Genomic DNA, 25,416 nt, shown 5'->3' with positions numbered 1-25,416 from the left:
CCCACTTGGGATGGGGGCTTTGCCCTCCCACACCCAGAGCGTTACTTCCTCTGAACTCAATTGCAGCAGTTAATGGGGTGCGGGATTCCGGAAGGAGGCACCCCAAATGGTAGGCTCCTATTAACAAGCGCCCGACATAATACGCTAATTGAAGCCTTGGAGGCAGACATGTTTCACCATGAATTTCCAACAATCAAATTGATAATTAGGCTTTGGAAAACAGTTAAGAAACTGATGAGGTATGAGGGGCTAACAGATTTTACCCCTATCTGGAACAATCATAACTTACAGGAAATTTTTAAAATTGGAAAAATTAGCGAGTGGGAGAATCTTGGTATTTAATAGACTAAGACAACTTTACACAGGCAATACCCTAAAGAATTTCCTGGAGTTGGTAAGGGAATTTAAGTTACCACAAAGCTCCCTCTTTCGGTATTATCAGTTAGAACATGCCCTCAAAGCTCAATTTAAGGACCAGACCTTGAGGTGGAGCGAAATGCCTCTATTTCAAAGCGTACTCCAAGTAGCTCCCAATAGGGGGCTAATATCTAAGATTTATGAACATCTAAGTAATTCAGATAATAGTGGGGGATTACTCCAAGGTGTAAGAGCTAAATGGGAAGGGGATGTAGGAGTTATGACCCAGGAACAACGGAAGAGGATTCTGGAGTTGGGGCCATCGGTCCCCCCCCCCACAGAAGATCTCGCATTTGATGTTGCTAAATAGAGCCTATTATACACCTAAACGTCTCTTTAAGTTTGGCAGAAGGCCCATTGATAGCTGTCCCAGGTGCCGGGGGACAGGGGATCTCATCCGCATGTTTTGGAGGTGCCCCAAGCTGTTCCAGTACTGGGAGGGGGTGACTAATAGCCTGAGTGACATTTTGGCACCTTAGTGGAGAGGGAGGCTATGGTATGTATTTTGGGGTATAGGTGGGTGAAGGGGGAGCGGATGAGTACCACACTGGCCATCGTGAGAGGCTTGTTTCAAGCCAGGAAAATGATAGCATTAAGATGGCAAAGGACACCCCGTCCGTGAAAGATTGGATAGCTACTCTTAGCGAAACCCTGTGTAGGGAAAGATTGGAGTATACTAGGAGAAGCAACCTCCAGGAATTTGATAGAATTTGGAGGCCGTGGGTGGAAAAGATAGGCTGCCCTCAATGGTGAGTTCAGAGAGCAATAGAGTGGCTAGGTAGGATATAGAAACTCCTGACTGCAACGGGTGCCTCAGAGTGGTGGTTTTTGTTAAGCATAATTTCAGTTAATAGAAGAATGGTTGTCAAATTTTTTTCTTTTTTTTTTGGTTTGTAATTAACTTATGTGATGCTTGGGTAAGGGGGGGGAGGGGGGTTGACTGGGTGGGAGGGAGGGAAGGGTGGAACCATGATTTTTTTATTGGTTTGTACACTACGGGCTTCGACAGTAGGTGGTGGGTGCGGGGAGCCCACTAGTATCTTCATTTTCTATTTTTTAATTTATTAGAGATGGTATGCTGCACTCTTACTGCATTACTATTCCACCAACTATACTTAGTAAGAGATAAGGTTCTTTCGCTCCTCTGTGCCCAGTTTGATTAAAACGGTGTATTTGAGTATATAGTAAATAGGGGTTATTAGTAATAGTAAGTTATTGTAATAAAGTTTTAAGTTGTGTTTTCATAATTGGAAAAGAGGAAAAGCATATACCACAATGATGTGAACTTGAGAAGGCGACAGTTAATGAACGTTGCGCTGATTCAGCCCTCTAATGATACTCGCTGATGTGGAAAAAAAAAGAAGAAAAAAAAAAAAAAAGCAGTTAACCCCTTCTTAAGCTATGAAGGATCTTGGAGTAGTTTTTCATACCCAAATATGTCAATATGTCTTCCAAAATGGTAAATGAAAATCTGCGCATATTGGAGGTTGGAGGTTGCAGCACTTTCCTGCAAAGATCCCGTTTGTGTCTTTTTTAGTGATACTACGTCCATCTCCAAGTGGTATCCAGTTTCCAGGAAAACCTGGAGGCAGTCCTTCCAAGCATTCACATGGAGTTACTGAGTATACAGCAGATAGACTTCAGGTCCTTACACAAGTTGCTAACAGTGTACATGCAAAGATCAAAGACATGAGGAAAGTGGACAATCCTTTTCATTTCCTTGTCAGATTCTTGAGTCATCTTCTATTGGTTCACCAAGGTGATTAGATTGGCATGCAGGAAGCTGGCCTTTCTGCTCAGGAACAGGGGAAAGCTACTTGGAACTGAGGGGTGGTAGCCTTTGGGGCAGTTACGCCAGGATGTCAGTGAAGAGTATATGAGAGATGGCTAGCCCTTCATTCAACTTTACAAGCTAGGTGTGCAGTCGGCAAGTTCTGCAAAGTTTGGGACGAGACATATAAATTATTTTGTCTTTGGCAGCTTTTCTGCGATTGTCAATGTTTCTTTTCATGTGTTCTCTCCCACCCATTTATTCAGCTAGTTAAATCCCATTGTGTGCTGACGTGAAGTATGGCCAGGAATATGGAAAATTGTTATCAAATACTTAATGTCATTTTCCTTTCCTAGCCTATCCTCATGTCAGCACAGGACTCCTTCCCAAGTGGCCTGTCGCAGGCTAGATTAAATTACGGTAAGTATTTGATAACAATTTTCCATAATTTCTTAAGAATCTACTAATACTTTAATAAATATTCGAGATTTATATACAGTAGTGCCAATTTATATCATTCTTATTATATAAAAAAGCAAAGTAACCTGTATTTAGTTTTTATTAATTTAGAGGGCCAGCAGTGTAAGTCACATGAATTATTTAATACACTGAAAAATTAATAAAAAATAAAAATGTAATGCTTAAAACCTGCATGTTTTATTGTCTATGGGGATTGCCAAGTTAATCATATTCTTTAGTACTTGTATTGTGCTTTGTTAAAAAAAAAATAAAATTTAAAGGCCTCCGGCACACTGCTGCCCTTAGGCATAATAAGTGTGTTTTTTTTTTTTTTTTTCGTTTTTTGTTTTTTGTTTTTAACTGATCTAAATACAACCCATTGTTTTGAATGTGTTTGTAAACACAGGCGCATAAACATGCGCTGCATATAAATGAGTAAAAAAAAAAACCCCACAGAAATCTGAGTTGCTGGTCAGCATTTTATGCGCGTATGTGCTTAAATAAACGCAAATGCCCTGTACACACGACAGGTTCCGCGGTGACGTACAACACGTACGACGGGACTAGAAAACAGAAGTTCAATAGCCAGTAGCCAATAGCTTCCATCTCGTACTTGCTTCAGAGCATGTTTTTGGTGCGTCGGAACAGCATACAGACGAGCGTTTTTTCCGAATTTGTTCCGTCGAAAAAATATAGAACATGTTCTCTATCTAAGTCCATCTGAATTTTCAAGGGAAAAAGTCCAATGGGGCATACACACGGTCAGAATATACGATGGAAAGCTCCCATTGAACTCCGCTCGTGTGTACGCGGCATATTACATGTGTACACTTGTAAAATGTTAATTTTAAGAGTGTTTGTTTTTTTTTTTTTTTTTTTTTTTTTTTATTTTATCAAAATTTGTTATACACAAAAAAGTAAAAAAAAATCCCTACTCAATAGGGATATACATCAAATTTTGTTTCCAAACCTTTATCTACCCTTACCCTCCTTCCCCCCCCCCCCCCCCCCCTCTTCCACCCCATTCTCAGACCCTTCTTTCTCCTCTTCTAGGTAATCTTAATCTCACTGTATTTCTTTGTTAATTTAAACTTTTTCCACTTTTCCCATCTCTTAATGAATCCCTCTCTAGTATCATCGAGGCTCCGTCTTAGAAATTCCATATTATATATTTTCTATTTTATCAAACCACGCTCTGATTTTTGGACTCTCTACTTCCTTCCATTTCCTTGGTATCAAGCTTTTTGCAGCGTTCATCATATGTACAATCATTGAGTTTCTATATTCTTTTGTCGGGATATCTACCCCATGAAATAGACATGTCCATGGTTCCTCAGTTATAACTATATCAGTAATTTCCTCAAATTAAAACTCACTATTTCCTTAAACTACTGAAATAACTCAGTATTTCCTTCCAGTACATTCTAATTTTAGGGCACCCCCACCATATATGGGCCATGGTTCCCGTTTGTTTACAGCCCCGCCAACACTCCATTGTTTGTCCTATTTGATATTTCCCTAGTATTTCTGGGGTTCTATACCATCGGTTACGCACTTATAATTCATTTCCACCATCCCATTATTTACTGATGATCCACGTACTAGTTTCAGAATTTTTCCTACTTCTTGGTTCCTCGTTTCCCCAATTCCCTCTCCCAATTTTTTATACATGTTGGAATTTCCAGATCATCCCCTTCTATCAAGGATTTGTATATCCTAAATACATTCCCACTTGTTTTTTCGATGGTACATAATCGCTCTATCAGTGTAAGTGCTTCTCCTTCTCTTATTGGGTGAGGAAGTGCTGCTATGAATTGTTTAAGCTGAAAATACCTCCATTCGTTAATCTCCAGTATATCTTTTTTTTATTTTTAATTCTTGTAAAGTGCAAATTTTTCCCCCTTTGTGTTATATCACGTAGTTGTGCGTTTTCTTTTTTTCATCCAGTTCCCCCCTATCAAATTTTTCCCCGGTGCAAATAAATTATTTTCCTTTAGTGTCATCAATGGTGAATTATATTTCCATTTATTTTTCTTGTGTAGTGCATCCCAAATTTTTAATACCATCCGTGTCAATGTGTGTGTATTTTCTCCCAATGTCCTCTTATGTGGTGGTATCCATATATTCCTTCCTAATTGTGTATTAGCCATTATGTGTTCTGTATTAACCCACCTTTTGTCATTGTTTGATTTAGCCCATTCCACCACGCGTGTTAACAAAACTGCCTCGTAATATTTTTGAAAGTCAGGTACATTTAACCCCCCTTGGCTTTTTACTTTCTTCAGAATTGCCAGAGAAATTCTAGGTTTCTTATTGTGCCATATTAATTTATTGATTAAAATTCTTAAAGTTCTAAAATATGTATAAGTATTATCATCTTTAGGGCATTAATCCGGCCCATCCATGATAGGGAGCGTGCTGTTATCCTTTTTAATTCTATTTTTATCTCCTCTAATAATGGGATATAGTCTACTTGATATATTTCATCTGGTGATGCCGTTAATTTAATCCCAAGATATTTTATTTCCGTCCTCCTCAATTTTAAGAGGTTAAAAGCAAATGGGTGCAAAATAAATAAAAGAAATTTTGATCACAAATACTGATGTTCTAACAGATACCAAACATGTCAAGATTTAAAGGGGTTGTAAAGGTAAAAATTTTTTCACCTTAATGCATTCTATGCATTAAGGTGAAAAAACTTTTGACAGTACCGCCGCCCCCAGCCCCCCCGTTTTACTTACCTGACGCCTCGAATCTTCGCTGCTCGTCCTCGTCATCTTCATTGCAGCTCAGCCTGGTCGCTGATTGGCTGCAGTGGATGGATTGAAAGCAGCGCAGCCATTGGCTCGCGCTGCTGTCAATCACATCCGATGACGCGGCGCGCCGGGGGGCGGGGCCGAGTGATACAGCGAGCGGCTATAGCCGCCGGCTGTATCACGGGAGCGCGCCCGCAAGCACTCACCACCATGCGAGGGAGCTCGCATTAAGGTGGTAAATGCTTGCGGGGAGGAGCTGAAACAGCCGCCGAGGGACCCCAGAAGACCAGGTTCGGGGCCATTCTGTGCAGAACGAGCTGCACAGTGAAGGTAAGTATAACATGTTTGTTATTTAAAAAAAAAAAAAAAAATACCTTTTGAACCCCTTTAAAATTGTGCATGCCCGTGAAATAGCAAAAAACTATAGTACCTAAAACTGCCCATAGGTGTCAGCCTTTACAGGTTATGAGTTGAGTTAATTGCTAATCACAGCCCTAAAATGATTGCTCTATCTCTGACTTTTGTGGTGATACTGTAACTCACACGTGTGGTGTGATCATTGTTTACATATGCTTGCTGGACCTACACTGCATTTGCGTGTGTTCACAATTGGCAGTGCACCAGTTGTTATTTTGGAGATACCTTAGGGACCACATATTGCTTATGGGATAAAGCGGAGTAATGCTTGATGTGATGGCTTAGGACACTTTTGCTCAGCACTGCACATTGAGCATGATACCGCTGAGTGAATGTAATTTATTGTATGATTGGACTTTATTGTTTGATATTAATGTTGTATATTTATGTGCTGCGTCGCAGTACAGAGTAAGATGTACCCCAATAAATGTGTTTTTTATATTTTTTTAATAAAATAAATATATATATTCTCACAAAAGTGAGTACACCACTCACATTTTTGTAAATATTTTATTCTATCTTTTCATGTGACAACACTGAAGTAGTGAGTGTACAGCTTGTATAACAGTGTAAATTTGCTATCCCCTCAAAATAACTCAACACACAGCCATTAATGTTTAAACCCGCTGGCAACAGAAGTGAGTACACCCCTAAGTGAAAATGTCCAAATTGGGCCCAAAGTGTCAATATTTTGTGTGGCCACTATTATTTTCCAGCACTGCCTTAACCCTCTTGGACATGGAGTTCACAGGTTGCTGCTGGAGTCCTCTTCCACTCCTCCATGACCACGTCACGGAGCTGGTGGATGTTAGAGACCTTGCGCTCCTCCACCTTCTGTTTGAGGATGCCCTACAGATGCTCAATAGGGTTTAGGTCTGGAGACATGCTTGGCCAGTCCATCACCTTTACCCTTAGCTTCTTTAGCAAGGCAGTGGTCATCTTAGAGTTGTGTTTGGGTTGTTTTCATGTTGGAATGCTGCCCTGCAGCCCAGTCTCCGAAGGGAGGGGATCATGCTCTGCTTCAGTATGTCACAGTACATGTTGGCATTCATGGTTCCCTCAATGATCTGTATCTTTCCAGTGCCGGAAGCACTTATGCAGCCGTAGACCATGACACTCCCACCACAATGCTTGACTGTAGGCAAGACACACTTGTCTTTGTACTCCTCACCTGGTTGGCGCCACACATGTTTGACACCATCTGAACCAAATAAGTTTATCTTGGTCTCATCGGACCACAAGACATGGTTCTAGTAATTCTTGTCCTTAGTCTGCTTGTCTTCAGCAAACTGTTTGTGGGCATTTTTGTGCAACACCTTTAGAAGAGGCTTCCTTCTGGGACGGCAGCCATGCAGACCAATTTGATGCAGTGTGCAGCGTATGGTCTGAAAACAGACAGGCTGACCCCCCACCCCTTTAACCTCTGCAGCACTGCTGGCAGCACTCATACGTCTATTTCCCAAAGACAACCTCTGGATATGACGCTGAGCACATGCATTCAACTTCTTTGGTCGACCATGGTGAGGCCTGTTCTGAGTGGAACCTGTCCTGTTAAACCGCTGTATGGTCTTGGCCACCATGCTGCAGGTCAGTTTCAGGGTCTTGGCAATCTTCTTATAGCCTAGGCCATCTTTATGTAGAGCAGTGGTTCTCAACTCCTGTCCTCAGGACCATAGGCGTGCGCACAGGGTGTGCCAGGTGTGCCTGGGCACACCCTAATCGCCTTGTGTGGTGCATATTCCCCCCTGTTTAGACCACTGATATTTCATCCCCCAAAAAAATTTTACAAAATACATTAATTGATTTAAAAATAAAATAGAACTAATGACACTGTCCACTGCCCTACTGACACCATCAGTACATATACACATGCATATGTATTTGAGCTTTGGGGTGCAAACCCTAATGCAAGAGGCTGCGCACACCTATGCTCAGGACCCACTAACAGGCCAGGTTTGTAAGATAACTGAAATACATCACATGTGATATAATTTGCTGCTCAGTGATTGCAGTATTCTAGTCTGCATCTCCCCAAGGGAATACTTCAAATCTGTCCTGTTAGTGGGTCCTGAGGACAGGAGTTGAGAACCACTGATGTAGAGCAACAATTTTTTTTTTTCAGATCATCAGAGAGTTCTTTGCCATGAGGTGCCATGTTAAATTTCCAGTGACCAGTATGAGAGAGTGAGAGCGATAACACCAAATTTAACACCCCTGCTTCCCATTAACACCTGAGACCTCAACACTAATGAGTCACATGACACCGGGGAGGGAAAATGGCTAATTGGGCCCAATTATACAAGCTGTATACTCACTACTGTGCATTGTAGCAAAGTGTCATTTCTTCAGTGTTGTCACATGAAAAGACATAATAAAATATTTACAAAAATGTGAGGGGTGTACTCACTTTTGTGAGATACTGTATGTATGTTTTTTTCAACACAAAAAAATTCAGTTTCAAGAGGGTCACCTTTCTTCTGAAGGGTTCTATGGAGACACAGTTGAACGCACACTCCCAGCCTGGACTAGTGCTGATGCTGAATAGAACTTTATCCATTCAAACACACATCCCATACAATTCACTCACCTGCTCCCTCTCCAAAGCTGATTGGCTGCATGTGGCTGGGCTGGTGCTTTTGACAATTGTCGAGTGTGTGCTCCCACACAAAAGAAAGTTCACTGAATCTGCACCAAGGGACCTGGAGTCAGTGGCGGTGAATAGGGATGGAGTAAGACCTCTTTCACACTGGGGCAGTGTTTTAGCTGCGCTTTAGCGCTATTTAAGCGGCGCATTTCAACCGCTAGTGGGACGCTTTTAACCCCAAAAAAGGTGCTTTTCAGGCATTTTGGAAGAGCTGCCCATTGATTCCAATGGGCAGGGCGTTTTGGGAGCACTAAATACAGCGCTCCCGAACCGCCCCAAAGATGCTGCTTGCAGGACCTTTCAGAACGTCCTGCAAGCGCACCGCTCCAGTGTGAAAAGTCACACTTGAATGAAAGTGAGGCGATTTTCAGGCACTTAGGAGGTGCTATTTCTAGTGCTAAAGCGCCTGAAAACCACCCCAGTGTGAAAGGGGTCTAAGTGTGCAGTAAGACCAATTTCACACTGGGGCGGTTTTCAGGTGCTTTAGCGCTAATGAGGCCGTGGCCCCAGTGTGAATGGGGTCTTAGTGTTTTGCAAGCATACCAAGCATGGTAAATAGTGGGGGAATGTTCTCTTCTAAGTCAGAATGGTGGATTGTGCTAAAGAGTTTCACTCCACTGAACAACCTAGATTATGAGATCTGGTAACCCAAGCCACACAAAAGGTGCCAAAAACCAAGCCATATATGGATATAAAAACAAATATAAACAAGGGCAAAATAGACATAAAAAGACACTAGACAAAGACGAATGTACCAGACTAGTTCTTTTTCCTGTCAGTAAAAGGATAACAAAAAATGTTTAACTTGTAACATCCAAGACATCTAATCTCTATTTCATTGCTAAACTCTGCAGAAGAAAATACCAGCATGACCTCAGCTGGGATAATTGACACCCGGGGACAAATTGTGCAATCTTGGTGAGTGTATTTCTGTGTCATTTATTATTCAACCTGCTTTTTATGTTACACTGTGCTGTGGTGAATTATGTATTATCAGTAAGACTATTTTGCATTTTTGTGAGCGTTAAGTGATTCTCAAAGAGTGATATATGGTAGAGAATTAGAGAAATGGTAAATGTAGCACCCTGGAGTTTAGGCAGGGTTGCTCTTCACAAATTTTCTTGCAAGGAGTAGTTATCTTGGTTGATTGCTAGAGTTCCATTGATTTCTCCCTAAGTTTGGCCTTGTTACACTTTTCTCTTCTACCGCTAGGTGGCCCGGTACTTGGTGGTACTAGATATGAGGCAACTCAAGGTCAGGTTATGGGTATATGGGGTATCTCAGCCAATGGGCGGGGGTTTTCTTGAATCCCTTGGCCTGCTGGGAGAGCCTATATATTTGGGTGGAGTCAGGTGATCTATGTTCTGTGCCACCTGGACGGCTGTCTGGGTAGACATGTGTCGTGTGCCCTGGAGCTGCTAGGCCGGAGATTGGGCCTATCCCGGGGGGCATCTGGCTGGTAGGCTGTCTGAGGCCTATTCAGAAGCAAGAGAGAGAGAGCAGCACAGGGTTGGGATTTTGGCTTGCAGTACAACCAGAAGTGATGGTTTTGCCGGCCAGAAAACCTGTCAGTGGTCAGAGGTAGAGGGTAATCTATCTCCACAAAGGGACTATCGGCCTCATTACCACGGACCACAGTGAGTAACTGAAGCAAGTACCGGAGTCACATTCTCACCGAACAGGCACGGTGGAGAATGGGGAAACTTTAGACGGTGGTCAAGTCAGGGACCAAGCAGACCAGCAGGGGTGAAGCTTGAGAAGTATTGGGAGTGCCAAGCTAGGAACCCAGCAGAGAAGTGGGGGGTTACGCTTGAGGAAGATACCACCATAAAGATTGGAGGAGCTCAAGGGATTCAGTGGCGGTGAATCAGTGGGTCTAGTGAGAGACCGGAAGCTCAGTGGGCTGAAAAACTACAAGGAGAAGTTGTAGTGAAAGTGAAGGAACTGTTACGTTTGGTGTTAGTTAAGTGCCTGGCGCCCAATAACTTTCACCTTGCACCCACCATGCTTCACAACCCACCACATACTGAAGGATGTCAGTTCTCTCTGGCCCTGGAGGTTCTCATTAGACTGAAGGAGGCTGGAGACCTTGCTACATTTGGCGCCCATCATGGGGCAAAGGCGTTATCCTTGCAGCAGTCGCCCATCGCAACTGGCTTCAGCTCCATCGGGATTTCGTCTGGTTCCGTAGGAAGGTGGCAAGTAACATTTACCCTTCTCATAGACTGTGTTGTCAAGTGTACTATCAATGTGGGGAAGAACCAACAAGTCTCATTGCTCAGGGTAAATGATCAGCCTGGTCTTTTGACACTTCCAGCCAGCGCTGTGAGGGTTAATACAGACCCCAAAATGGACTCCAGTACAGTTTTGGCACACTGCAGCATGAAGAAGTCGAGCACCACAGTTCCCAGAGAACATTTGCACCAGTCCATTGGCAGGGGGAGGAGTTTCTGCTCTGCAGAGGAGGATAGGGAAGTGCTGCCACGTGTGTCTGATTGTGGGTTGGAGAAGAAGATGGGACAGCTGTGGAGCACAATGGCGGATTAGGCAAGTGAAAAAAATGTTCTGACTGACACCAGAGTTCGGTATACACCAAAGGGCAAGCTTGCTCTGTATACGGCTGGAGGCTATGAGTCTCTGGGACTGATTTGTGAAATGTGTTCTGGCCTGGCCACACAGTTGAGGCCTTGGATCGTCTGTGGAAGCTGTGGAGAGCATCTGTTTGATGTTATCCCTCCAGCCCTACCTCCGCGGATCCTACAAGTTGATTGGGATAAGAGTGTTGCTCAGAGCCCACCGGTTATCACCAGAGTTGTGCAGGAAGCTGTTACCCCTGCATCAGTGACTATCCCAGGACCCAGTGCACCGATCGCTCCTCGAGGCCGTGGTCAGGCCCAACTGCTCGCCCTGATGTCTGAGCCACCCGGGAGGAAAGTACCGGAGTTGGGTAACCAGCCAGAAGTGAGAGCGGTGTGCTTGTGAGGGAGGTAATGCCAGTGGCCATCGAGGGGGATGCCCTAAGTGTGCCAGCTAAGGGGCTTACTAAGCACAACTACATCCCGGCCGAAGAGTGTTCGACCATTTGGTATTCAGACATTCCGTCTGATTGTTTATCGGAACTCTTTTCGGACACTTTGTCTTGCACTGGTGAGTGCAGTGAGAGGCATGATAATTCAATGTGTGATATGGAGGAGGATGAGGCTCTTCCGGGGCGTAACACCAGCGATAAGATTGATCTGCCTGCTAACTTTACACCAATTGTGTGTGTCGTTAAGCCCTTTGAGGAGGATCACTGGGACCGTTGGGTCCCCAAAGTCACTAGCTATTGTGGCGGAGTACTCAGTAGAGCTTGGCCTAGATGCTTAGAATCAAACCGGGTATGGTAACCTATATACCTGGCTCAAGGAATTTTGCATTACAAAGTGCAAGAGGTGGCTGAGAGAAGGGAGAATGTACGAAATGAGTAAAGTGACTGTTATGCAAAGTAGCCATCGTGCATCAAGCCTCGAAAATCTGTACCACATTTTGTTCACTTCCCAACCTTAAGGGAAGAAGTGTTTCTACTGTTGGCAAAGCTGTTAAAACCACATCACCTTAAGAATCTTCTGAGTAAGTTGTTACCATTGAAATACAGCAAAGGAGATTAAAGGCCCCATTGTTACCTGTTTTCACGTCCATTTGTTGAACGAATGCAAATAATGTCAGTTCTACCAAAGGGTTCTCAATCACCATGTCACTATGGTGAATACAAAGGGAGAGTCTGTAATCCTGCCCAACCCTGAGTTTTACTGGTGACTGGCAATGATACTTATGCCTCCTCTCTTGATTACAAATGTGCACTTGTGAAGTTAAAGGACGCTTTGCTGAAGCCACTTCATTCCTATGCACAGAATTCTTTATTAACAGGGAACATTTCAGAAAGCTGTACTGCCAAGACTGTGCTGGACTGAATGCCGCTGGCAGATACACTGAGTGTCTATCTGAGCCATGTTGGCTAAAAGTAGGAGTTGTTGGGGTGTTCGACCTTTAAGAGTGATCTGTGACTTTCAGCAGAAAGTTGTTCGTAAGTAAACAAAGTCTCTTGTCTTTTGGCTGTCATGTGGACCGACTGAAGATATCTTTGCAAGGGGATCTATGTCCTGAAGTGTGGTCTCTTGCACCTTGGCCTGACTGCTGGTTGCCTGAAATTGCAGTCATGCCTTTTTGTTCCTGGAGTTGCCATTAAAGAAGAAAGGGAGCTTCTGGGAAATGTCCACCTCAAGTGAAATGAATGGACTATACTATGCCATGGACTCTAGGTATTTAGTTAGCCAGAGTAGGTTACGATAAAGGACATACTCTCACCATTTACCTGGATAATGGACTAATTCATATGTCAGAACTGTTCTAGAGTTTTGATCTCTCTCTTTCAGGTGTTGCTGTGTCGGTGCGTCTTCCTTGTCTAAGGAGAGACAGGGATCTAACCTGCTGTCAACACCTATTTCCATATTATCACTGTACTTTATATTTTAGATAGATAGTGAGGAACTGAGGCTGTTGATTAGGCCTCCCTTTTAAAATTGTACATAAATATTTTTGATACTTTATTGTCCTATATGACTCATCATAGTTTTTTTTTTTTTATATCACTATTTGATACCTATGTTTATTCATGTGGTATGCCACACATATGTAAATAATTCTATACTGTTATATTGTTAACCCTTCCCTGTTTTCCTACCCATCCCAGTTTTTGCAACGACATTTGCTCTCAGGCTTTAAAAGAAATAGTTTTGTGGGCAGGGGGAGGATGTGGCACCCTGGAGTTTAGGCAGGGTTGCTCTTCACAAGTTTTTTTGCCAGGAGTAATTATCCTGGTTGATTGCTAGAGATCCATTGATTTCTCTGTAAAGTTGGCCTTGTTGCACTTTTCTCTTCTACTGCTAGGTGGCTGGGTACTTAGATATGAGGAGGGCAACTCAAGGTTAGTAATGGGTATATGGGGTATCTCAGCCAATGGATGGGGTTTTCTTGAATCCCTTGGCCTGCTTGGAGAGCCTATATGTTTGGGTGGAGTCAGGTGATCTATGTTCTGTGCCACCTGGACAGTTGTCTTTGTGAACATGTGTCATGTGCCCCGGGCTGCCGGAGATTGGGCTTATCCCGGTGGCATCTGGCTGCTAGGCTGTCTGAGGCCTATCCAGAAGCAAGAGAGAGCAGGATAGGGTTGGGATTGCGGCTTGCAGCCCAGCCAGAAGTGACAGTTCTGCCGTCCGGAGAACCTGTCAGTGGTCAGAGGTAGAGGGGAAGCTGTCGCCACAAAGGGACCATCCGCCTTATTACCAGGGACCACAGTGAGTAACGGAAACAAGTACCAGAGTCACATTCTCACCAAATTGGCATGGTGGAGAATCAGGAAACTTCAGATGGTGATCAAGTGAGGGACCCAGCCAGCGGAGGTGAAGCTTGATAAGTATCGGGAGTGCCATGCTAGGGACCCAGCAGAGAAGCTGGTGACACTTGAGGAAGATACCGCAGTAGAGATTGGAGGAGCTCAAGGGATTCAGTGGCAGTGAATCAGTGGGTCTAGTGAGTGACAGGGAGCTCAGTGGGCTGAAGAACTACAAGGAGAAATTGTAATGAAAGTGAAGGAACTGTTACGTTTGGTGTTAGGAACTATTAAAGACTGTAGCCATAAGAGACAGCATTCCTGCACATGCAGATGTGGCATTTTGCTGGAGGCCTTTTCCTGCACGGCTGTCCTCTTGAAGTCGTGGAGTCTGCTAATTGAACTTGCAACTACTCAAGGGTGTCTTGGCCCTAACCCTCTTTCCCCCCAAAAAGTTTGTAAGAGAAACAACCATCTCTTTTGCATTCAAGAAGTGTCTAGCACCCAATAACTTTCACCTTGCACTCACCATGCCTCACAACCCACCACATACTGAAGGATGTCCGCTATCTCTGGCCCTGAAGGTTCTCATTAGACTGAAGGAGGCTGGAGACCTTGCTACATAAATATAGTATTTAATCATGCTTGCTAAGTACGTCGTTTTTGTTATTATGTAGTTCTGGTCTCTTTTAGTGTCACAATACAGTACATTGTATAATAATTTTGCGCCTCTGCTCTGGGTGGCTAATTTTAGTGTTATGGCTGAACTGTAGCCAGTTGAGCTGTGATCTATCTTTGAGGTCTCATCAGGTCTACCTAAACCTGTTGATTACTCCTGCCTGCTGTTGGGAGAATGTTCTAGCATTAGCGCGGGAGGGTCAAAAACTGGCATAGCTCCCAACCATCCCTAATTTTGAGTGACTGTCCCTGATTTGGAACAATGTCCTTTTGTCCCTCTTTCCTCCTCATTTGTCCCTCCATTTTGGTCTGATCTATATAGTTCTATATAAAATGCACTATTTATATTTCAAAAAGTCTTTCCAAGTGCTAAACCATTCATCCAGTTTCTAAATTTCTGCATTGGTAAATTTCAAAAGCCAGTATAAAAGAATAGTAGTGGTAAAAAAAGCACTAGTGAGTTTAACTAATCATTTTTTTCTGTATAATTTTCTTTAAGGGGGCGTGGCAGGCGGTGTGTCCTGAGCCCTTTTTCTATCCAGCGATGTTGCACGAGAGGCTCGGCTGTCCAGGACTCTCCCTCCTGATTGGCTGAGACACACAGCGGGTGGCATTAGCTCCCATTACTGTCAAAGTCAGAGAGCCAATGAGGAGAAAGAGGGGGCGGGGCCGAGCCGCAGTTCCGTGTCTGAATGGACACACAGAGCTGCTTGTTTGGGGGGCACTTGGCAGGGGACCCGAGGGAGGAGGGAGGTCCCAGTAGTGTCAGCGAGGGACCCGAGAAGAGGAGGATCTGGGCTGCTGTGTGCAAAATCATTACACAGAGCAGGTAAGTATAACATGTTTGTTATTATTAAACAGAAAAAAAACAAGACTTTAATATCACTTTAAGAACTGTGACTGCTTGCATAGAGTCACAGATTAACTTGGCTGTGCTCTCTCCATCAGCATTACTTTTAAATCTGCTACTAAAGGGCCTAAAGCTGCCGGGATAAGATTTTTCAGGAAACTGTCCCCCGAGTACCATTGAAATGAATGGAGTCCCGTTGTTAGAAAGCTGCTAAGACACTCCTAGCCTTCACTGCTCACCTCCATCATCACAGGAGCGAGCTCTCCAACCCCTGCAAATGTGTGATCCACTATTTCCTTTGTCACAGCATTGTTGAGCTCAGAGCTACTATGAGAGGGGAGGGAGAGCACATGCAAGGGAGTTTACATTGGCTGGGAGTGTCTTGGTAATGTCCTAGCAACCAAGCAGGACAGAATGATGACATCTCTGGGAGTTTTTCAGTCAGGCTTCAGGAGCATACCTCCCAACTTTCTGAGATGGAAATGAGGGACACCTATTAGCAAAAATATATAGACATAGGACACAAACCCCTACTACACCCCCTTATCACCTTCAATACTGGGCACTTTCACCCCCTTCCTGCCCAGGTCAATTTTCAGTGCTGTCGCATTTTGAATGACAATTGTGCGGTCATGCAACACTGTACCCAAATGAAATTTTTTTTTTTTTTTTTTTTTGTGACCGATAGAACTTTCCTTTGGTGGTATCTAATCACATCTGGGTTTTTAATTCTTTGCTAAAGAAAAAAAAATGAAAATTTTGAAAAAAAAAAGTTTTTTCTTAGTTTCAGAAAATTTTGAAAATAAGTAATTTTTCTCCTTTACTGATGTGCACCGATGAGGCTGCACTGATGGGCACTGATGAGGCAGCACTGATCAGACAGCACTAAAGGACACTGATGAGGTGGCACTTATGAGGAGGCACTAATTTGCAGCACTGATACTGTAGGTGGCACTGATATGCAGCACCGATGGGCACTGTTAAGTGGCACTGATGGGCACTGATAGGCCGCACGGATAGGCGGCATTGATAAGCACTGATTGGCGGCACTGATGAGCAGGCACCAATGTGCACTGAAAGGCAGCACTGACTGGCCTCACTGCTGGGCACTGACTGGCCTCACTACTGGGCACTGTTGGGGCTGCACTGATCACCAGCCTGCAGTCTGTCAAAGATGGTGGTTGGATGGTGCACCTTTGCCTCCTGGATGCACTAATATGGCAGGATGCATACCGTGCAACTAGATGCCCTGTGTTCAAGGGGCCTAATTCACCACTCCAAAGGAAAATGTACTTACCTTTCCTTTGTTCGCCCACCACTTTGTTTATTCAGAGTGATGAAAGGGAGCCTAGTGTAAACTCTGAGTCACTCTATTTGGAGCTTATGAAAGGCTGATGACTTTTTTACTTATTCATGTAACACAAGTGAGCGAATCCCCAGGGCTGTCAAATGAGAGGAGAAAGTACCATCACATGAGAGGAAGACTGAAGAAATTATTTAAAAAAAAGGATTCGGATGTATACCAGAGAATTTCATGAGTTTCAAGATATAGGCTGCTCATTGGTGTAAGAACTCATGGCCCAAAAATGGTCCTTCGTATAGTGGAAAGTAAAATAGGGTACAGGAAAAGGGAGCTCTCTACTCCAATATGGATGGCCAAAGCCTTATAAAAAGATGATTTGACTGTTGTAACTATAGCCATAGCTATCATTACAACATTCAAATAAAATATGTAAATAAAAAACATTCATTCATAATTTCCTTTTTAAGATTTTGCCCTTCTGTATTGAAATAGAATGCTCACCTTTTCCTGTACCATGCATGACAGGAAGAGGATTAGGTCACATGATCCTCCATACTTGGAGATAGTGAGTATTTTCTATGCTTCCAGTGCAAGAATCTTGTTGCTCAGAACACCCCCAACATGATCAGCACAGTTAACATATAATGCTTACCAGAACACCATGACTTTCATAGATTGAAAGGAAAGGGAATCTTTCCCGAATAGTCAAGGCAGATTGCAAGCCTCCTCTATACATAGAAAGCATACTCACAAACACCAAGGATAAGGAGGGAAGCAAAGCCAAATAGTGCGGTAGAATGTAAAAATCCTCTTTATTAGAAATAAAAAATGTGCACTTACAAAGTATATGGTACCATTAGGCATTAAATGAAATGTAAACAAATTCCATTGCTCCGGCCATGGCCAATGTGCGTGATGACGTCACGTGACAACTTCATTGTGTGACAAAATGCGTAGGGAAGAGTTTAGAGAAGACATGTGACATCATCATCCACATCAGCTGTGGTTGGAGGATTGGTGTCAGAAAGGTTCCCAGAGTGGACGCTATGCTTTTGTGCGCCGGGGCACGCTGGCGCACGCGCGTGCCCGCTGTTGTGGGTGCCAGCATGTGGGTGCGTGTGCTTGTCGGCGCACGGGCGCTTGGCACCATTCAGCCTATTTAAACTGTCAGCACATTTGGCCCGGTGCTGTCCGATCTGCAGCTCCAAGTATCCCTGCACCTACTTACCTGTCTGAACGTCTGATCTCCTGATTACCTGGCTTGCCCTTGGATTAGCCTTTGTCTTCTGCTTGCGTCTGACCCCGGCCTGTTTTGACTACGAACCTGCCTGCTCCTTTGTTCTACGCTGCCCGCCTGTTGCGGACCCTGCTTGTGACCCGACTTACCTACTCTGCTCCTGCTCTGCACCTGCTGCCTGTGCTTCAGCTGTCTGGTGATCTCCAAACCACCTTTACCGGGATCCTCCTGCTGTTGACCCGCCAGGCCCTCATACCACTCTGTGCTCCCGTGCCTCCTGTCTGCACTACCAGGGGCCAGGAACCAGATACGTAAGGGAGGCCTTCCCCTGCTATACGGGCTCGTCGGTCAGGTACGTGGAAGTCTGACAATTGGAATCCATTTATTTTTCTTTTTTTTTTTTGGGGGGATTATTTATCAATGGTTTTTTTATTGGAGTTTCAGAAAAAGGTACATACATGTCATGGCCAAACCAATAATAATAACAGAAACAAATGTTCCATCTAGAAACAAGCTATTTTTACAGATAACACTGTGTAAAATGTAAACAGCAACATTTCAAATGGGTTGGTTGAAGCAAGGTAGTCGAGTAAGGAGAGAATCTAGATGGAGAGGGGGTGGGGTGTGGAGGAGGGGGGGTTTAAGGAATTGGGGTATAGGAAGGAGGGGGGGAAACAGGGCACCAGCGGACCAGTGATAAAGACATAAATGTTCAGTTACACTTGAACAGTACATTTCGGGTGTTGTAACCAGAGTGACCACAAAGCCATATACTTTTGTACATTTACATTTTTCCTAGCCACTATCCTTTCCATTTCGCACTGGAAGTTGAAATCAGCGACAGTACTAGAAATGGAGGGGACTGTGGTAGTTTTCCATAGTCTGGTGATGTTTAATTTGGCGGCATATAGTAGGTGGAGAATTACACATCTAGATTGAGGTGGAAATTTTTCTATGCCAATGTGTAAGAGGGCCAGGGCAGGAGTCTGGGAACATGAAATCCCAGTGATGGAGGAGATCAAAGCAAATATTTGTTTCCAAAAGGAACTCAAGGATTTGCAAAACCACAGCGTATGTGCAATGGAGCCTATACTTCCACAATTTCTCCAGCAGGACAGTGATTGGCCTGGATACATTTTAGACAGTCGGTAGGGGGTGAGATACCATCTGTGGATGGTCTTTTGGTAGGATTCCCAGTGGTTTGTGCAGCGAGATGCTTTATGGGTTTCTGTGAATGCTCATTGCCACTGGGTTTGGGTGAGGGGGGACATTCAACTCCTCCGCCCATTTGTTTAAGGAATGCACTTGGGAGCAGGGTCGGGTGTCGCTGAGACATGAGTACATCAGGGAGATACCTCTACTGGGGCATGGAGTAGTGGAGTAGTAGTGGTATACTGGTACAGGGATATTCACTGTGGAGGGTAGTTTAGTAAGGTTTAGGAAGTGTGAAATTCGCATGTATGTGAAAGCTTCTGAGCTTGGGAGTTTGAATTTGACTTGGAGAGATTCGAATGTATGCAGCGAACCATGGTCTTTTAAGTCACCAATGGTCAGGATACCAGCGGAATGCCACCGAGAAAGGTTCAAATCAGGGATGCAGGGGGATATGGCTTTTAATGGTATTGGTAGAGATCTGCTAGGTGAGTTTTGAGGGTATATATTTAAAAGTTTTCTCCAGGCCAACATGGAGGCAGATATCATTGGGTTAATATTCCGAAGGGCCGGAGAGTATCCAGCTGTCATTAGTAGGAGGTAATCTGTTAGGGTAGCAGGTTGTGGGTAAGAAGCTTCTATGGTAGACCATATTTTTTCGGGCGTAGGATGCCACCAATAGTAAATTTGGTCTAAGATTGAGGCGTAGTAGTAGTTGTCGATATGGGGTAAGCCCATTCCGCCTTGGCTCTGGTGTCTAGTGAGTATGTAGCCAGCACATCTAGGTGGTTTAGAGTTCCAAATATATTTGGTTAGTTGACTTTGGATTGAGGTCAGGAGAGAGCGTGGAAGAGGCAGAATGAGTGTTCGAAATAACTAAAGAAGCTTGGGCAGTATGATCATTTTAAAGGAAGCTATACGACCTAGAGTAGAGAGGCCTGTGCTGCGTAGAGATTTCAGTAGGGTAGGTAAGTTTCGAGAGAAGGTAAGGTAGTTTAAGTCAATCAGTCGTTTTGGGTTAGGGGTAATCTGAATTCCCAAATATGGGTTGGATGTGCTCGCCCACATGTAGGGCAAGGTGCATTTCAGCCGGGCAGTCATTTGTGGTGGCAGGAGTATAGGGAGGATTATGGATTTTGTAGTATTGAGTTTATAGTAGGATACGGAGCTAAATTGATGGAGGGTATCTTGAATTGTTTGTATGGACTGGATGGGATTAGTGATCATCAAGATCACATCGTCAGCAAATAAGCTAATTTTGTGGTCTGTGCCATCGTGGGGAATACCTGTTATTAGTGGATCAGATCTAATTTTGGATGCTAAGGGTTCCATCAGCAGGGCAAAGATAAGTGGGGAGAGGGGGCACCCCTGTCGTGTGCCATTGGTAATCTTGAAAGGGGTGGAAAGAGTCCCTCCCGTGAGTACTATAGCTGATGGGTTGGAGTATAAGGACAGAATTACAGCTTCAAACCACCCTGTAATACCAAATTTAGTCAACACTGCTTGAAGGAAAGACCAGCGGACTCTATAAAATGCCTTCTCTGCATCAAGGGACAGTAGCAGAGAAGGCGTTTGAGTGTGCGCAGCATGTTGAATGAGGTTGAGGACCTGTCTGGTTGCGTCTGGGGCTTGTCTACCCGGGACGAACCCGACCTGGTCCGGGTGTACTAGCTCATGTAGGAACACCATCAGTCTGTTGGCAATAACTTTAGCAAGTAGCTTGATGTCGGTATTCAAGAGCGATATTGGTCTATAGTTAGAGGCAACAGAGGTATCTTTCCCAGGCTTTGGGATGGTGGATATGATTGACCTTAACATATCAGTAGGTAGGGAGCCCGAGGAACCAGCAGCATTGAAGAGGTCCGTCAGTCTAGGGACTAAGGTGTCGGCAATTTTTTTTGTGGAAGGCATTAATGAAGCCATCCTTTCCTGTAGCTTTATGCAGAGGGAGAGCCTTGATTGCTCTATGGACTTCCTCTGGAGTGAATGGTTTAGAGATATAGTCAAATTGGGACTCTGAGATTTTGGGGAGATCTGTATTTGTTCTGCAGTTGGTTGTGGGGCGAGAGGGTCATGTTTAGGATTATATAGGGATCATAGTATTCACTGAATGCGTTAGCAATTTCCTGAGGGTTGGTTAAGAGTCGTTTTGAAGTAGGGTGGTGGAGAGAGAGAATTTTGGCTTTCGTACATTGGGCCTTACCTTGTTTTGCTAGGAGTGACCCAGCTCTGTTGCCTAGGGCATAGTAATTGGCCTTTGAGAATTTAAAGTTGTGTTCAAATTTGTGGAGTAGGAGAGTGCATAGTTTCTGTCAGAGCTCCAGGAGCTGGATGGCTTGTGTGTGAGAGGGAGAGGATTTGTTTGTTTTTTCTATGCTGGATATTTGGGACATAACCTCGTCTATCTGCTGGGTCCTCAGGTGTCTCGCTCTTTTACTCATTTTTATAAAAATTCCTCGGAGGTATGCTTTGTATGTTGACCAGAGTATAAATTTGTCAGTGTCAGGCAGTTCATTATGTTCGAAGAAAGATTGGTGTTCGGTTTCAATTCCCTGCTGGATTTTAGAGTCTTCTACCAAGGAGGGGTCCAGTCTCCAAAGTTTCGGTGGTCCAGGGCATTGATCGCCCAGGGATATAGAAATAGGGGCATGGTCCGACCATGATATTAGGCCAATGTCAGATTGCGTGACGTTTTGTAGGGTCCATTTATCTACTATGAAGGAGTTAAGTCTTGAGTAAGATAGCTGTGAGTGAGAAAAGTACGTGTAGTCACGTTCTGAACCATGTTGTGCTCTCCACACATCAAAGAGATCTAGGTCGTGAAGTAGGGGGTTCAGAGCCGGCCGGCTTTGGCCTTTGGTAGTAGAGGCGTCTATGGAGGGATCACCAACTATATTGAGGTCGCCTCCCAGTATTATGATTCCTTTTCGCAGGCTGTTGACCTTCTTGTAGAGGCGTCGGAAGAAGCGAAGTTGTCTGGAATTTGGGCCATATATATTGACCAAGGTGTAGGTGGTTTGTGCAATGGTACAGATAAGTATTAGGTATCGGCCCTGCGGATTGGCATAGGTGTGGTGGTGTTGGAACTGAAGGGTGTCTCGGACAGCTGTCATCACTCCATTTTTCTTCTTGGGGCCCGAGGCAAAGCAGACAGTGTCATATCCCTTGAGTCTGAACTTTGGGGTTTTGGATTCCGCAAAATGCGTCTCCTGTAGGAATGCAATGTCTGCATTTTGTTTTGTCAATTCCTTTTGCAGATTGGCTCATTTGTGCGGGCTGTTCAGGCCCTTGACATTCAGGGATGTCAGTTTTATCAGCATTTTAAGGCAGTAAGTGATAGTTCTTTATGGCAGGCCTACAGTAGTGAGTATGGGGTATCTCTGACAGGAGCAGGTAATGACTGAGGGGTGTGGTCTAGGGAGAATGGGGTATTTCGGTTTGCATAGATGCGGGCTTTTGTAATAAAGTCAAGGATCAGCGGGGTGCTGGTGTGGAACAGGGAGGGAAGTAAAAAAGAAGAGCCCGTCAAGAATACGGGTTCAATGTGCAGACTAACTGCTAACAACTTGAAACGGGGGGATTTCCTCCAGTGGTGTCTCGGAACACGGAGCCAGTGGAGTGAAAGAGAGGCTTGGAAGAGGCAGTGATCCGCTGCAACCCGGCTATGTATAAAGTAGGGTCAAACGTGCGGACGGGATAATTCAGGCATCTTGAAGTGACCAGTCAGCTTCCATTTGCGAAGGAGGTGATGGAGGTGGACGTGGAGTTTCTTCAGGGATTATGCGCCAAAGCCTCAGAAGTTGGAGGCCAGCCTGCAGCGTGCGCACAGCATGGGTTTTGCTCTGGTACGTGATCAGCAATTTGGTGGGAAACCCCCATTTGTACTGTATATGGTGGTTTTGGAGTTCATTAGTGATCGTGGCGAGTTGTCGACGATTCTCCATAGTTGCCTTAGAGAGATCTGTGTACAGCGCAATCCCAGTGAACGGGTCAGGAAGGTTTGAGGATCGCTTGGCGGCAAACATCACTTTTTCCTTCGTGTTATAGAAATGTATGCACGCTAATACATCTCGAGCCTTTTCTGCTGGGAGGTGAGGTGGTTTTGGGAGGCTATGGGCTCTATCAATTTCAAGATCTCTGTCGGATAGATCAGGTACTAGTGCTCGCATTAGAGATTGCAGGAATCGCACCAGATCGTGTTGTTGTACCGATTCAGGTATGTTGCGGAATGTAATATTGTTCCTGCGCGAACGATCTTTGAGATCTGCCAATTTGAGGTTGATCGCCTGCAATTCTGCCTCATGTTCTGTGCATACTTCCACTGTATCATTATGGGCAGTGAAGAGATCAGACATTTTGTTTTCAATCTAATGCAGACGCTGGTCTTGTTGCTGTACTACAGTAGCCAGCGAGGACACTGCAGCCGAAAGATCGGTTTACAGGGTTTGCTTAAGGGATATGAGCATGTTCTTCATTGTTTGCTCAGAGATGGGCTGGTCTGAGGCAGGGAAGTTATAAATAGCTGCGGGATGCTGGACATTAGAAGGAGGCAGGATTAAGGGTATACTGGGGTTCTGTCCTGGGGCGTCCTCCTCTCTCCTGGGCTTAGATTTGAGGCAGGAGATCGGGGGGGAGAGTACTCACAGTCTGTGATCGTGGGACAGCCCGGGCGTTGTGGTCCGCTGCCGCCAGCGTGAGGTGAGAGCTGAGCTGCAGATCTGTGTGAGGTGCCGGCACTATTCGCTCACTTGTGTTACATGAATAAGTAAAAAAGTCATCAGCCTTTCATAAGCTCCAAATAGAGTGACTCAGAGTTTACACTAGGCTCCCTTTCATCACTCTGAATGAACAAAGTGGTGGGCGAACAAAGGAAAGGTAAGTACATTTTCCTTCGGAGTGGTGAATTAGGCCCCTTGAACACAGGGCATCTAGTTGCACGGTATGCATCCTGCCATATTAGTGCATTCAGGAGGCAAAGGTGCACCATCCAACCACCATCTTTGACAGACTGCAGGCTGGTGATCAGTGCAGCCCCAACAGTGCCCAGTAGTGAGGCCAGTCAGTGCCCAGCAGTAATGCCAGTCAGTGCTGCCTTTCAGTGCACATTGGTGCCTGCTCATCAGTGCCACCAATCAGTGCTTATCAATGCCGCCTATCCGTGCGGCCTATCAGTACCCATCAGTGCCACTTAACAGTGCCCATCAGTGCTCATCGGTGCTGCATATCAGTGCCACCTACAGTATCAGTGCTGCAAATTAGTGCCTCCTCATAAGTGCCACCTCATCAGTGTCCTTTAGTGCTGTCTGATCAAAGTCTGTCGCCGCCAGCACGAGGTGAGAGCTGAGCTGCAGATCTGTGTGAGGTGCCGGCACCATCTTGTCCTCCTCCCGCTCCGGCCAGAGAGAAGACGTCCGTCAGCTTCTGAGGCATGGAGAGCTGTTTCCTTCTCTTCAGCATTATGCCTGGCTGTTGTGGAAGTGGTTGTGGGTTCGGTCGGGTGATTTTCATCCCGTTTTTAGCGCTGTGGAGCCGCTGATAGCCGCGTGCTGTGCGGAGCAGAGATTTTAAGCAGCCATTCACGGTGCTGGCAAGCCACGCCCCCCACCATTTATTTTTCATTTTATGCCTGCTGGTACCATATACTTTGTAAGTGCACACTTTTTATTTGTAATAAAGAGGATTTTTACATTCTACTACACTATGAGGCTTTGTTTTCATCTTTATCCTTGGTGTTTGTGAGTCTGCTTTCTATGTATAGCGGAAGCCTGCAATCTGCCTTGATTATTCGGGAAAGATCCCATAAGCGTGTATGACCTTTCAATCTTTGAAGGTCATGGTGTTCTGGTAAGCAGTATATGTTAACTGTGGTGATCACACTGGAGGTGTTTTGAGCAATCAAGATTCTTGCACTGGAGGAATGGGAATTAATGTTTGGATCCTTGGACCTCATCTATGTTTGATAACCATTTTGTGCACAATATAATTGCCCACATTGTTATGTGGGCCATATTCACTTTCCACCAATTTTCACGGACATTATATTTTGTGTTGCACTGGATTTTTTATTTTTCTATTGTTCACTATAGATATATAATTATACTTTTGTGCTGGACTCACTTTGGTTTATATATGTATGGATTTTCTATCAACAAATTTCGTGCTAGCTGCTTTTTCACTCATTTGATAGATTACCCGAGCACAGGATTTTCTATGCTTATAATGAATTAACGGACCGGTGGGAGTATGAAGGAAAGGTGAGAGCGCTTTCTTGGGGAGGGAGACATTTAGAGCGACCCTGTCAACAGATTATTATATCAACAAAAATCATCTCATAAAATTGTATGGGAATTTAATGTAATTAGAC

At 44.5% G+C, this 25,416-nt stretch overlaps 1 long non-coding RNA gene across 2 annotated transcripts in view; it reads left to right on the top strand.

The window, feature by feature from the left end:
• Positions 1-25,416, top strand: part of LOC141132571 (uncharacterized) — a 130,579-nt gene that overhangs the window by 50,741 nt on the left and 54,422 nt on the right. The window contains exon 2 of one of the 2 annotated variants that reach the window (XR_012242928.1): positions 9,319-9,382. The exons of the other annotated variant lie outside the window; for it this stretch is intronic. This is a non-coding gene — a long non-coding RNA (uncharacterized lncRNA). The remainder of the gene's footprint in view (positions 1-9,318; positions 9,383-25,416) is intronic. 2 annotated transcript variants of the gene reach the window in all.

The sequence above is a fragment of the Aquarana catesbeiana genome, linkage group LG03 (assembly GCF_042186555.1).
Source record: "Aquarana catesbeiana isolate 2022-GZ linkage group LG03, ASM4218655v1, whole genome shotgun sequence".
NCBI classification, from domain to species: domain Eukaryota; kingdom Metazoa; phylum Chordata; class Amphibia; order Anura; family Ranidae; genus Aquarana; species Aquarana catesbeiana.
The sequence above is the reverse complement of the archived record's forward strand: the minus strand, read 5'-3'. Positions and strand labels throughout refer to the sequence as shown.